Source organism: Plecotus auritus (genome assembly GCF_963455305.1).
Source record: "Plecotus auritus genome assembly, chromosome: 13".
Lineage (NCBI taxonomy): Eukaryota > Metazoa > Chordata > Mammalia > Chiroptera > Vespertilionidae > Plecotus > Plecotus auritus.
In genome coordinates this window covers 28,815,559-28,830,334 of record NC_137779.1, presented here as the reverse complement: position 1 = coordinate 28,830,334, position 14,776 = coordinate 28,815,559, and the positions used below count along the sequence as shown (strand labels likewise).

The window sequence follows — 14,776 nt, the reverse complement described above, 5'->3', positions numbered from 1 at the left end:
CTCGCCCAGGGCAGAGGCCTTGCTGTGTGTCCTGGGCCCCGGTCCCTGAAGGAGGAGGAGGAGCAGGGGACATGCAGGGACCCGTGTGCACAGCAGGGTCCACGCTGCAGGGCGTGGGGAGGGCTGGGCGGGCTGCACAGGAGCATGAGCATCCGGGAACCTCTCCCTGGGTCGTGTTTAATCCTGAGGACAAGGGGGACCCAGGACCTGGTGGGGACAACCTGACATCCTGGTCCTTCGGCCCCGGAGCTCAGGCCTCGCCTCCATCATCTCATCACCCAGCCAAACGCATCCGCAAGGAGCTCATATGCATGTGGCCACAGAGAGGATGTTGTTATGTGTACATTGTGACAGTTCCCTGCTGTTATACAGAATACACTTCATTGCAGCATGTTGGTTTTTAATGCAAAATTCAGATTTGAGCCCTCAGACCAGGATCCTACCGCAGTCACTCCTCCACTCGGAGCTGAGCTTGGCCTGAATGACTCTGATTCCACCTCCTCAAATGTCTCCATGGGAACCGTTATCCCTGAGGATTGTTAACATGTGAAAACGTGAACATGGCAAACATTACATAAGCCACAAATCAGGGGAAACGCTGACCTGACGTCAAAGCTGTGACACTGTCAGGACCACGGGTTCAAGGATAACCCGGTGCCGGATGGACACCTGTCAGCACAGTCAGGGCTGAGCCAGAACTGGGCGGAGTCGCCAGCAGGGCCCAGGTCAGGCCAGGAGAGCGGAGAGGAGGTTTTTGTCTCACTTCCCTGTGGGCCTGGACCACCCTGTGAGTCTTAGAGCTGCCGTCCCATGTGTTACAGTAATAGTCAGCCTCGTCCTCAGGCTGCAGCCCCGAGATGAGCAGGAGCCCCGCATTGGCCGAGGCGTCTTTGGATCCAGAGAAGCGGCTGGGGACCCCGGAGCCCTGGTGTTTATCTGAGTCTGAGTAGTAGTACAGGAGATACCGGGGAGGGCTCCCTGGCTTCTGCTGGAACCACCCTATAGCATAGCCGCCAACATTGAAGCCACTGCTCAGGGTGCAGGTGAGTCTGGCTGTGGCTCCCGGAGATGCAGAGAGGGAGGGCGGCTGAGTCAGCACAGGCTGGGAGAGGGACCCTGCAGACACACACACTTGTCAGGGATGGGCAGGGACCAGGGGGGTTCCGGGAGACTGAGCAGGAAGGGAAGAAGCCTGGTCCCAGGCCTGTCCCTACCTGTGCAGTGAGCGAGGAGCACGAGGAGCAGAGGGGTCCAGGCCATGGTGCTCACAGCCCTGAGCCCACAGTGGGGCTGGGCTGCCCAGGCCTCCTTTTCTCCCCACCCTCTGCCAGAGGAGGGGCTGCCATGCAAATGGGGTCCCTCCAGGGACTGCCCAGCCCCTCCCTGGGCCCTGGGGCTGGAGCTCAGCTCACACCCCAGACTGAGGGCCATGGAGATGGGCTCACCCCCGGGGGACCCTGGGAGGAAGCACCTGCTAAGCCCACACACAGGTCCCTGCTCAGGGGGCGCTGCCAAGCCTGAGAGGACACAGCTGCTGAGTCCCTGCAGGCAGCACAGGGCTCCCCTCTGAGTGAATGGTCCTCCCTCAGCTGCAGTGTAAGGCCCCCAGAACAGGCCCCCAGCGCCCCCTGCTGGCCACAGGCCCCACAGCTTCATGTCACCCTGCTCACCTGTGTGTGGGCTCATTCAGCTGCTGTCACCCTGAGACACTGTGGTGGGGACTGCAGTGTTCAGTCCAGGGCCTTCTTCTGTGAAGGTCAAAGTGCACGTAGATGACATACTGATTGGGTGTCACTCTCCATGAAGCTGGTGCACAGCTGATGCCCAGTGAGCTTCTCCCCCAACAGCACAGGGGAAGGGGCAGTGGGGCCGGTGTGAAGGGTCATAGGGCTGCTCACTGCGTTAGGAGCCGGTTCTGTGGCGTGAGAGGCCTCTGTCCCCTTTGGTCCCTGCAGGCACACGACCCTCAGCCGTGGGGCCTTCGGGCCTCAGAAAGCACAGGTCAGGGTGAGCACCAGCCCCCCTGTTTCTGCGCTGACACCAAAGCCTGTACCCCAGCTCCCTGTGGCCCCCAGATCCTCCCTGGGGGTGGCCAGGCGAGTGGGCACATTTACAGGAAATGGGTTTCTGCGTGGACTTCGCTGATCTGAGTGAAATGTGTGTTTGTGTGGGGAGCGGGGGATGGGGGGAGGGGGCCTCGGTCCTGATGTTCTTAGAGAAAAGTATTCGCAGGAACAAGGAAATCCCTGGCCTGCGTCCCACTGATGGCAGGTGGGGCCTCGGGAACGCTGGAGGCGGAAACAATGACGTCCATAGCTCCGTGTGCAAACAGGCAAAGGTGTTGGGACTCCTCCTCTCTGGAAAGATCAGTCCTTGTCGTGTCACAGTGAGGAGACCGGCTGAGGGCTGTGAGGAGCGGACAAGCTCAGGTGGGAGGGGAGAGAGGGAATCGGACTCTGAATGATTCGATGCTGATTAGCTCCTGGGACTCACCCTCCCTAGAGACGGAGGCCTGGGGAAGGGATTACAGCAGGAACTTGTCACTTTCCCCCCACCCCGAAACCCTCAGGTGGGGATGGAGTTAAGAGCTGAGGGGCCCGAGGGAGAGAGGAGGTGAGGGAGGCCCAGCAGAGGAGGGAAGAGGGGAGGGAGGGTGTGACTGAGAGTCTGTGCTGGTTGGGACCAACCTTCTGTGGGTTTGTTCTCAGAAGGAGAAGGTTGTGTCCATGACCAGGGGGAACACTCACATATCAGATGTGATGGGTCAGCAGTAACACAGGATTCACACACATGACATGAATTTGTGGGGGAGCATGGCTGTCTGGGTGACCATGTGTACTTGCAGACACAGTATGTGAGATGACAGGAAACACACGCTGGTCTCGGCCCCTGGCCCCGCACAGGCTCCTGAGACCCTGGTCACTCCCTGGGGGACGGGCGGGCCTGTTGCTGATGAGGGGACGCTGGGTGGGCTGCAGGGTGAGGACGGGCCACGGGAGAGTTGGGGGAGGATTAGAGCGTGGGAGCCCCACACCTGCCACCCATTCGCTTAAAGGTACAGTTAACGAATTAACCTAAACCAATGTAGGAATTATGTGAACCCTCAGTCTATAGCCCAGAAGTTGTGTGAAACCAGGGACCTCCCGCCTGTGACTGGCACCTGACCTGCGGGCAGTCAGAGGGCCTGGACCTTTAACTGCGGGTCTGACCCGTCTCTGGGCAGATCCTGTGAGGACCGAGTGCTGTTGGAGGATATCAGCTGGTGGCAGAGAACTGCTGTCGGGAAGCCCCTCCCCACACATTGGGGACCAGAAGGGCCAGGAGGGAGGAGCTCTGGGGGAGCAGCAGACAACACACAACAGGAGGAAAGAAGGGGATTTTTATTTAAAAATATTCACTGAGTCCAGCCAGTAGGGTCAGTGGTTGAGCGTCGACCTATGAACCAGGAGGTCACAGTGGATGCCTGGTCAGGGCCCATGGCCGGCTTCATTCTCAGTCCCCAGGAGGAGGCGTTCAGGAGGCAGCTGATCAATGATTCTCATCATCGGTGTTTCTGTTTCCCTCTCATTCTCCCTTACTCTCTGAAGTCAATAAAAATATGCTTTAGGAGTTTTTTAAATAAAAATATTCACTCAGTTTCATCAGCTCTCAATGAGCACATGACAACATGCAGTATGGCTGTGGTGAGAATTAAACACTCAAGGACAGTAAGAACACAGTCAGTTCTCAGTGGGGGTTGGTCCTCAGGATAGTGAGGATGTTATTGCTTATGTCAGTGGCATGCTGGTAGCCATAAGGACGAAGAGGATTCTGGGGTATGGCTTCAAAGTGCCCAGACTCCAATGAAGATAAACTGAAGCGAAATATTTGTATTCCATCTTCTTAGAATTTCCCCAGATTCGGGGTGGTGGGCGGGGCTCCATGACCACCTGCTTGTGTTCCTGGGACGTCTGTACTGCTGATACATCGTGTGTGACCCCCCTCCTCCCGGGGACAGAGGTCCCTGCAGCGGAGCCCAGCTGACAGAGGCCCCACAGACACTCCTCGCTGAAGGGAGGCTCAGAGCCACCACCTCGGGGCCAAGGGGTTTTGGTCTCACTTCCTCGTCCTCTGAGACACTGTGGGTAACTAAAGCTGCTCCCACTGCCATGGTATGTAACGCAGTAATAGTCAGCCTCGTCCTCCGCCTGCAGCCCCGAGATGAGCAGGAGCCCCGCATTGGCCGAGGCGTCTTTGGATCCAGAGAAGCGGCTGGGGACCCCGGAGCCCTGGTGCTTATTTGAGTCTGAGTAGAATCTCAGGAGAAACCGGGGAGGGCTCCCTGGCTTCTGCTGGAACCAGATTATATAATAGCCGCCAACATTGAAGCCACTGCTCAGGGTGCAGGTGAGTCTGGCTGTGGCTCCCGGAGATGCAGAGAGGGAGGGCGGCTGAGTCAGCACAGGCTGGGAGAGGGACCCTGCAGACACACACACTTGTCAGGGATGGGCAGGGCCCAGGGGGGTTCCCAGGAGCCTGAGCAGGAAGGGAAGAAGCCTGGTCCCAGGCCTGTCCCTACCTGTGCAGTGAGCGAGGAGCGCGAGGAGCAGAGGGGTCCAGGCCATGGTGAGCGCAGCCTGTTCCCCGGACACAGAGCTGGGGCTGGTCTTCCCAGGCCTCTTATGGCCTCCCTGGTCACAGAAAGCAGCTGCTCATGCAAATGTGCCCCCACCCCCTCAGTCTCCCCCAGGGGCGCTGCCAGAGTCTGGGGCCCTGGGGCAGGGAGGGCAGCCTGGGGCACTCGGTTCCCCGTGGGTGAGGCTGGGAGGAAGCAGCTGCCGGGGGCGCACACAGCCACATGCAGGGAGCCCACACTCCCAGAGGGGACTCGCCTGCCCAGGCCTCACAGGAAGCAGAGAGCCAGCCCTGGGGCCTCCTGGGAGAGACCAGGTCCAGGCAAACCCCAGAGACGGTCTCACAGCGACCCCTGCTGGTGACAGGGCGAACCCCCCTTCCTTTAAGCCACTCCAGCACCTCCCCTTCACCTGTTCCCTTGACCCCTGTGCTCCCAACAGGTGAGGGTCATCCCCCCTGGGACCAGGCAGGGGCGCGCGTCTTGTGAGCATCCTTTGGAAAGGTCATTCTCACGGTTAATGAAATCATTTAAAAATGCTCCGTGTTGTTGTTTTAATTGTGTAAATTGTGCAAGGAAGAAGGACAAAAAAACACAAAACAGGTTGATTGAGGGTCAGCATTCGTGTTGGCAACATGTGGTGACACTGGTGCATGGTCATGTCTGTGATGACAGTGTAGTTTGGCCACTGTGCTGTAAAGGACCTAATAATAAAAATAAAGAACGCTCTGTTATAACCCTGTTTGTCTGTAGGTATTGAGGGCTTCGGCCGCCGTCATCCTGCGCCTGGAAGTTTCTCTTAAAGGCCTAGAGCAGACAAGGGGAGGGCAATGGGAACTCGTCCGTGTTCTGTGTTCCGTGGGGTCGCCTGGGGCATATGAGGAAGGTGTGGTCTCCCAGGCTCTCCACGCTCCTGAGGCCACAGCATTCCCATGGTGGGCAGCTCTGAGACTGGGCTTGCCTCTCCGTGAGAGCAGGAAGAGACACACCATTGAGTGACATGGGGACCAGAACCCATGAGAAACCACCTCTGCCTTCCCACTGCTCTGTCCACTGTCCCTGCCCTGGCGCCAGGCCAGGCGTCTCCTCTTGTGGCCTCCCCATCACCTCGGGGCATCTTCAGTCTCTACTCAGCGTCCTAAGGGGGAGGCTGACCACAGCTCCCTGGGGGGTCAGGGGTCAGGATTGAAGTGGGGTCTCCGGCACCAACTCTTAGACCCGTGTCAGGTCCAGAGCAGTGACCAGCCCCATGGAGGCGTGTCCCCTTCTGTGCGGGACACGGGTTCTTTCCTCTCTGGTGGCTGGAGGTCCCCTTCCCTGTGGCTTCCCAGCCGAACTGAGGAGCAAGGTCCTCCCTATGGCTGGGCAGGTGGTGGGGAGAAGCCCTCGTGTGCTTTCCTAATCCGTGGTCATAAGTAACTTCTCTTTCTGTCCATATTTCCTCCTCCTGACACCATCATTCTCCCTGAACCGTGGGCTGAGGTCACTCCTAGGAGTCTGTTCTCAACTCACAGACGTTGGCATTTATCTGAGAGGGAAAAGGGAAAACAGAGCAGAAAATTCTAGGCAGAATTTGTTAATTTCTGTGCTAGGGTTTTATTTTAAAACTTTACATATTAGTCACCACTCACCCAACTTCAAATGCATGCATGTCATTATATGTAAAAGTCACCTGTATAAGGCTGATGTAAAATTAACAGATGATGCATGTGGATGCAAATGGTGGGTCGAGGTGTTGGTGGAAAAGCATTGGAAACGCAATGCCTTCTGCTCTGGGTTGAAAGGTGTGAATAGACGTTTTTCTAACATCACTTCACATTTCAGGCGCGAGGTGGGAGCTGAACGCTGTAATCTGGACCTGCCGGTTGGCAATCCCGAGTCGCTGCCCAGTGAACCCCCCGAGGAGTTTCTAGGAGCTTCCATCCGTCCCAGGAACAGGAGCACCGGCCACAGACAGAGCACCCAGGACAGAGCGGAGTTGGCTCCAGGCTGGTCTCGGGCGGCACAGGGACAGTCGCTGCCCCTGGTGTCCAGCGTCCTCAGGACACAACGTGTTCCCTCACCACCAGCGGCAGCCGGCCCCGGCCCACTGGTGCCCGGCGCTTCTGTCAGTGGGTCGGCGTCTGAGTCACGAAAAAGCGCGGACAAGAGGGGCCTTGTCCCTGGAGTCCCAAGCCCGTGGGCCTGGGTTGGCACAGAAACTCGGCAGCAGAGGTCCCGCCTGGCGGGTGTGTCCCAAGGGGGCCTCCCTCCGAGTGGCCAGCCCTCTGCTCCAGCTGGCAGCGGCCCCGGGGACAGCACTGCTGTCATTCTCTGCATTTTGGGGGTTCGCTGCTGGTGTGGAGAGAACAGTGTATTTCTGCGTGGTGGTTTGTACCACGAAATTCAGATTTCGGGACTCAGACCAGAACCCTCTCTCAGTCCCTCCTGGACCCTGCGCTGAGCTTGGCCTGAATCACCCCTGATTTGACCTCCTCCATTGTCATCATAGATCGAGCAGGCAGCTGCTGGAGAGCTCACCCGATCACAGACGAGAGGGGTTTTTGTCTCACTTCCCCACAGGCCTGCAGCACTGTGGGACCATTTATACTGCTGTCCCCTGCTGAGCAGTAATAATCGGCCTCATCCTCAGCCTGCAGCCCCGTGATGGTCAGGGTGCCTGAGCTGCCAGACTTGGAGCCAGAGAATCGGTCCGGGACCCCTGAAGGTCGGTTGCTATCACCATAGATGATGAGTTTGGGGGCCTTTCCGAGGGGCTGTTGGTACCACTGTACACTGTTACCACCCCCAATGTTGGAGCTGCTTCCAGTGCAGGAGATGGTGACCCTCTGGCCCGGGGCCCCCGACACTGAGGACGGCTGAGTCAGCACAGGCTGGGCCCAGGATCCTGGAAGAGGGGGAGACACAGGGATTTTAAGTCTGTGTCTAGAGACAAGAGGAGGAAGCAGGGCCCATGTGTCTCCCCAGGCCCCTTCCCCTGTCCCTTATCCAGTCACCTGTGCAGTGAGCCAGGAGGGCGAGGAGGAGAGGGGCCCAGGCCATGGTGGAGGTCATCCCTGAGTCGTGCCTCCTGTGCCCACAGCTGAAGCAGAGCTCCCCACCTCTCTCCCTTCCCCACTTCATAGTCTGCAGGAGGGAGGGTCCTTTTATGCAAATCAGACCCCAACTATTTGATCCCTCCCTGGGCCTGGGGCAGGGCCCTATGCCTGAGGATGGCCATGGGTATGGGCAGGGGTGGGGCCGGTTTGGCCCAGGTTTCGGGAGTCACAGCTGACTGCCCTGAGCAGATGGTCCTGCACTTTGTCAAGGGCTGGTCCAGCTCTCATCACCCCAGATCCCTCGGGAACAAACCCCCAGCGCCCTCTAGTGTCCAGGCCCAGACACACGATTGAGTGACATGGGGACCAGAACCCATGAGAGACCACCTCTGCCTTCCCACTGCTCTGTCCACTCCCCCTGCCCTAGGGCCAGGCCAGGGGCTCCCTCTTGTGGCCTCCCCATCACCTCGGGGCATCTTCAATCTCTACTCAGCGTCCTCAGGGGGAGGCTGACCACAGCTTCCTGGGCTGGTCAGGGGTCAGGACTCAAGTGGCGTCTCCTGCACCAACTCTTAAACCCGTGTCAGGGCTCAGGTAGGGCCAGAGCAGGGACAGCCCCGTGGAGGCGCGTCCCCTTCTGTGTGGGACTCGGGTTCTGTCTTGTATGGGATTCATTCCTGGTGGATGGAGCTCTCCTTCCCGTGGGTTCCAGGGGCCCCTGAGGAGAAAGGGGTCCCTTCCCTGGGGCTGGGCAGGTGGTGGAGAGAAGCCCTCGTGTGCTTTCCTAGTCCGTGGTCATGGGTAACTTCTATTTTCTGTCCATATTTCCTCCTCCTGACACCATCGTTCTCCCTGAACCGTGGGCTGTGGTCACTCCTAGGAGTCTGTTCTCAACTCACAGTCAGACGTCGGCATTTATCTGAGAGGAAAGGGGGACATGCAGGATGTGCTGAGCAGAAATGTGGTTAAAACTTCTAATTGCTGTGACAGGGCTTTATTTAAAACTTTATATATCAGTCACCACTCAGCCACCTTCAAATGCATGGATGGCCCGGCCGGCGTGGCTCAGTGGTTGAGCATCCACCTATGTTCCAGGAGTCAGGGTTTGATTCCCGGTCAGGGCACATCCCCAGGTTTCGGGCTCCATCCCCAGTAGGGGGAGCACCGGAGGCAGCCGACCCATGATTCTCTCTCATCAGTGATGTTTCTCTCTCTTCGGGTCCCTTCCTCTCTGAAATCAATAAATTTTTTTAAATGCATGTATCCTATCTAAGAAAAGGGTAATATGAAAATTAACTGTCACTCCATCACAAAGATGGAGGCCCCCATAGCCACAAGATGCGGAGCCCAGTCCTCTCAGCTCCGCCGGAGTCCACCAGTCCCAGGGCGGTGTCTGGTATGAGCGGGCAGTGTGAGCAGCCTGGCGGAATGCTTGCTTCTTCGCCATGGGATCGGGCCCAGAGCAGCCAGGCCCCGCAGAGAGCCATGACACAAGGATTCGTGCGCAGGGCTACTAGTGTTATTATATGTAAAAGTCACAATAAGGCTGATGTAAAATTTCTAGATGATGCATGTGGATGAAAATGGTGGGTCGAGGTGTTGGTGGAAAAGCATTGGAAATGCAATGCCTTCTGCTCTGGGGTGAAAAGGTGTGAATAGACGTTTTTCTAACATCACTTCACATTTCAGGCACGAGGTGAGAGCTGTACACTGTGATCTGGTCCCTGCTGGTTGGCAATCCCGAGTCGCTGGCCAGTGAACCCCCCGAGGAGTTTCTAGGAGCTTCCATCCATCCCAGGAACAGAAGCACCGGCCACAGACAGAGCTCCCAGGACAGAGCGGTGTTGGGCAGGCACAGCGACCGTCCCTGCCCCTGGTGTCCAGCATCCTCAGGACAGAACTAGCTCCCTCAGCCACCCAGTGGCCCACTGGTTCTGCTCCCGGGAGAGGGACCCTGGGGACACAGACACATGGGTGGGAATAGAAGGCTCAGGGAGCAGGTGCTCTGGGTCCCCGAGTCCTGCCCCTACCTGGGCAGTGAGCGAGGAACACGAGGAGCACAGTGGTCCAGGACATGGTGTGCGCAGCCCCTTCCCAATACACAGAGCTGGGGCTGGTCTTCCCAGACCTCTCTTATCCCCTCCCAGCTGGCCTCACAGAGGAGGGGCTGCTCATGCAAATGTGCCCTAGTCCCCGCCCCCTTTCAGAGGAGGGGCTGCTCGTGCAAATGTGCCCTAGGCCCTGCCACCTCTGAGAGGAGGGGCTTCTTATGCAAATATATCCCAGATCCTGCCCCCTCTCCCCGGTGCACTGACATTTATGACACAGGAACAGCCTGGCCTGTGGCTTCCTCCAGAGATCCCAGTGTCCACAGGGCATCTTCCAACCTGAACGTGCAAGGAGGGTGGAGGACATGGTGAGGAACAGGAGAGATAATTGGTCTAATTTCTATCCTTTTCTTGTCCTACTTGGACCTCACATCTCCCAGCAATGGGGTTCCATTGTGACTGACCCCAGTTCCAGCTGGGCAGGCCCTGTTACCTAAACCAAGTTGACAATCCCCTTCCTTAGGACCATGATGGTGGCAGGGAGGTGGTGTGAGTTATGGGGGCCAGTCACCGGGAAAGCAGGGGATCCTGGTCAATGGGTCAGGAAAGAGCCTCTCTCTTCCTGGGGGTTTGTTGTGTATACGTGGTGCCTGCGACTGCAGAGACATGTTGTTCTTATGTAGACAGCCAGCGTGTACAGCCCGGCACCTCATCCCGGGACCCACCGGGCCCACTTCCTCTAGAGCAGGCTCCGCATTTCCCCAGCAACTGGGGAGCATCCGCCACCATCCTGTGGCCCCAGAAGAGATTTCCTGGGCTCAGGCCCCACCTTCCCCCTTAGAGAAACGCCCTCTCCCCGACTTCACACCTGGAGGCTCAGGTGCCCAGCGAGGTCACAGGTGAGCTCTGGTCCGGGAATTCATCCATCCGGGCCTGAGTCCTCACCCAGCATCGCCCATCCTAGTTCCCTGGCTCCGCATCGGCAGGAAGGGGGAGCAGAGCTCAGGTGCAGTTAGCAAAGGACTCCAGCAAATGAATGAAATCAAGGGAGGGGCCACGGGAAAATTCAATTTATAACGAAACTAGAAAGAAACCTGGGACCTCCTACCAGTGATTGGCACCTGACCTGCGTGCTGGCAGTCAGTGGGACTGGCCCTTTAACTGCAGGTCTGACAGGTCTCTGGGCAGATCTTGTAAGGACCGAGTGCTGTTGGAGGACATCAGCTGGTGGCAGAGAACTGCTGTCGGGAAGCCCCTCCCCACACATTGGGGACCAGAAGGGCCAGGAGGGAAGAGCTCTGGGGGAGCAGCAGACAACACACAACAGGAGGAAAGAGCTGAGATTCTGACTCAGAAATGTTCCTTCTTAGAATTCCCCCTACACGGGGTGGTGGGCGGGGCTCCATGACCTCCCGCGTGTGCTCCTGGGACGCCTGTGCTGCTGCTACATCGTGTGTGACCTCCCTCCTCCCGGGGACAGAGGTCCCTGCAGAAGAGCCCAGCTGACAGAGGCCCCACAGACACTCCTCGCTGAAGGGAGGCTCAGAGCCACCACCGCGGGGCCCAGGGGTTTTGGGCTCACATCCTTGTCCTCTGAGACACTGTGGGTAACGGTTGCTGCTCCCACTGCCCGGATCTGCATTGCAGTAATAGTCAGCCTCGACCTCTGGCTGCAGCCCCGAGATGTGCAGGAGCCCCGCATTGGCCGAGGCGTCTTTGGATCCAGAAAGCGGCTGGGGACCCCGGAGCCCTGGTGCTTATCTGAGTCTGATTTATATCTCAGGAGATACCGGGGTGGGCTCCCTGACTTTTGCTGGAACCAGCGTATATCGTAGTCACCAACATTGTAGCCACTGGTCAGGGTGCAGGTGAGTCTGTCTGTGGTTCCCGGAGATGCAGAGAGGGAGGTCGGCTGAGTCAGCACAGGCTGGGAGAGGGACCCTGCAGACACACACACTAGTCAGGGATGGGCAGGGACCGGGTGGGGGGGGGGGGCGGTCCCAGGAGACTGAGCAGGAAGGGAAGAAGCCTGGTCCCAGGCCTGTCCCTACCTGTGCAGTGAGTGAGGAGCGCGAGGAGCAGAGGGGTCCAGGCCATGGTGCTCACAGCCCTGAGCCCACAGTGGGGCTGGGCTGCCCAGGCCTCCTTTTCTCCCCACCCTCTGCCAGAGGAGGGGCTGCCATGCAAATGGGGTCCCTCCAGGGACTGCCCAGCCCCTCTCTGGGCCCTGGGGCTGGAGCTCAGCTCACACCCCAGACTGAGGGGCATGGCGTTGGGCTCAGCCCTTGGGGGGCCCTGTGAGGAAGCACCTGCTGAGCCCACACACAGGTGCCTCCTCAGGGGGCGCTGCCAGGCCACCAAGGACAGCAGGGAGCCCACAGTGCAGGTGCCTGTGCATGAAGGTCTCATGGAACAGCTGTGTGCTGATCACCTGCAGTCTCACAGCGCCCCCTGCTGGTGGGAGGACACACCCTCCCCTGACCCAAGCCCTGACAGCCCAGCTGGCTGTGGGTCCCCAGGTCTCTGTCCCTCTTCCCACCCCTCCGTCTGAGCCCAGATCCTGAGATTTGATTCTCTGTATGGATCACCGTAGCAGTTCACTCTCAGGTCCGCATCTGTGTGATGTGCTTAGACATTCACAAACGGCACATTAATGTGGTTTCTCTTCCAGTAAAGATGCTGCACCAATAAACACACAGTGAGCCTCTGTCCAACGTCACAGGGGAGGGCGCTGCTCAGGTGTGAGGAGGTCCTGGGGGCTGTGCAGGTCAAGGACGGAGAGAGGAATTTTCCGGAAATACCCTCAGGGTCATATTCAAAGAATGGCATTCAGGGAACATTTGGAATCATGTAAGAAGTGTTCAGTTTTCATAGAGATCTGACTGGAGTTAGTGATTCATTATAAAACCATTGAAGGCTTCATCGGTTTCACAGTTACTGATGGAGCCTGTAGCACGTGGGTTTTTAAGTTTTAGGAAACGCCTTTGTATTCCAACATTTGTATGTTCTGCTTTCTGTGTCCCAATGCTGTCTCCGTGTCCTAACATGTGCTTATATTTTTAAAAATTCCCTGCCTGTGTTTTCCAGCAAATTTCCTCCTTTCAGGCCGAAGCTAAACGGGGGTGGGGATGACTGGCAGGTGTGGGGACTGACACTCTCACCCACACGTACGACGCGTCCCACAGCAGCATGTGAGCTCCTGAGGCGGGAGGAGGGCGTTTCCCCAAGACCAGGAGCAGACACTGTGGCCCTCACCCCTCATGGCTCAGGGTCCCCGGGAGGAGCAGGCAGTGAGCTCCCAGGAGCAGGTGAGCCTCAGAGCTCAGCACCGAGGGGCGTGGACAGCGGTTGTTCCCAGGGACCCGTGGGCGCTGCAGCCTGAGACCCCGGGGCCGGGGCAGCAGGGACACAGGGACCTCTCCGTGCGCAAAGGCCTCAGCCGCTCCCACTGAGCATCAGTGAGGAGGGGGCACAGCTGGGGGGTCCTGCACACAAGTCAATGACCCTGATAGAGACGCAGGTCCCCTGGTCGGGGTTCAGGCCTGAAGTGACCACAGATGGTCCCCCAGCTCAGACCCGGGGCTTCAGGGCAAAGAGGCTTTGAATGCCGCGGGGATTGGGATGGGCCTCCTGTGTGGTGTCCGGCCTTGTGTCCAGGAAGAGGCTGCTGTGAGGGCCTCTGAGGGGAGAGGGAAGGAGGCCCCTCATGCTCCAGGGGACGCCCTGGGACCTGACCTGTGGGGGAGGTGGCGGGGGTCAGGAGCAGTAGAAGCAGAGGTCACAGGCTGAGCCTGAGGGGCAGGTGCTGGGGCCCCCTCCTGGCAGGTGAGAAGGGCTCCCTGTGGCCTCAGTCCCACAGGACGGGCTCGGGGTGGGCACGGGGGCTGCGGGCACAGGAGGGGCGGCACAGGCCGCAGGGGCCTCAGTGCACGCCCAGAGGGGCTCACGGACCCGAGATGCCAGACTTGCCCCAGGGAGCGGATCAGGGACACACAGGCGCCTGCTCTCCGGCGGGATGGGGGTCCCAGGCTGTGTGGGGAGCCCCAGGTCACAGCACACACACGGGGCCTCCCTGAGCGGCTCTGACGCAGGCACAGCTGGACTCGGGGCCCTGGGTCTGCCCTGCCCCGTCCTCGCCGCCCAGTCAGCCACCCCCTGACGCTCAGGAAGGTCTGCTCAGGCTGAGACACCCACACCATGTTCTGCTGCCTCGGAGACATGACAGGCAGGTTCAAAGGTGAGGACAGAGTTGGCAGACACAGTCCCCTGGGGATGGGGCCTCAGACTCAGGTTTCGGGCCACCCTGCAAAGGCACAGCCACCTTATCAGAGTATGGGGACTGCCCTGGTACCCACTACAGAGGGACAGCGGGTTTTTGTCTCACTTCCCCACAGGCCTGGGGCACTGTGGGACCGCTGATACTGCTGTCATAGGACTGGCAGTAATAATCGGCCTCGTCCTCAGCCTGCAGCCCCGTGATGGTCAGGGTGCCTGAGCTGCCAGACTTGGAGCCAGAGAATCGATCAGGAACCCCTGAGGGTCGTTTGCTATCTTCATAGATGATGAGTTTGGGGGCCTTTCCTGGGAGCTGCTGGTACCAGTTCACATAGTAACCCCCAATGTTGGAGCTGCTTCCAGTGCAGGAGATGGTGACCCTCTGGCCCAGGGCCCCCGATACTGAAGACAGCTGAGTCAGCACAGGCTGGGCCCAGGATCCTGGAAGAGGGGGAGACACAGGGATGGTGAGTCTGGGTCTAGAGACAAGGGGAGGCAGCAGGGCCCATGTGTCTCCCCAGGCCCCTTCCCCTGTCCCTTATCCAGTCACCTGTGCAGTGAGCCAGGATGGCGAGGAGGAGAGGGGCCCAGGCCATGGTGGAGGTCATCCCTGAGTCCTGCCTCCTGTGCCCACAGCTGAAGCAGAGCTCCCCACCTCTCTCCCTTCCCCTCTTCATAGTCTGCGAGAGGGAGGGACCACTCATGCAAATGAGGACACCCTGGGTTTGATCCCTCCCTGGGCCCAGGGTCGGGTCCCTGTGCCTGAGGATGGCAGGGTGGGGGTACGGGTGGGGCTGTGTGGG

The 14,776-nt window shown here is 58.8% G+C and overlaps 1 gene segment (V, D, J or C); it reads right to left on the bottom strand.

Annotated features, from left to right (window-relative positions):
• Positions 1-14,052: 14,052 nt before the first annotated feature.
• On the bottom strand, positions 14,053-14,569 carry LOC308238229 (immunoglobulin lambda variable 1-40-like). The segment is given in 2 exons: positions 14,524-14,569; positions 14,053-14,414 (listed from the first exon to the last, which is right to left on the bottom strand).
• Between the last annotated feature and the right edge of the window lie 207 nt (positions 14,570-14,776).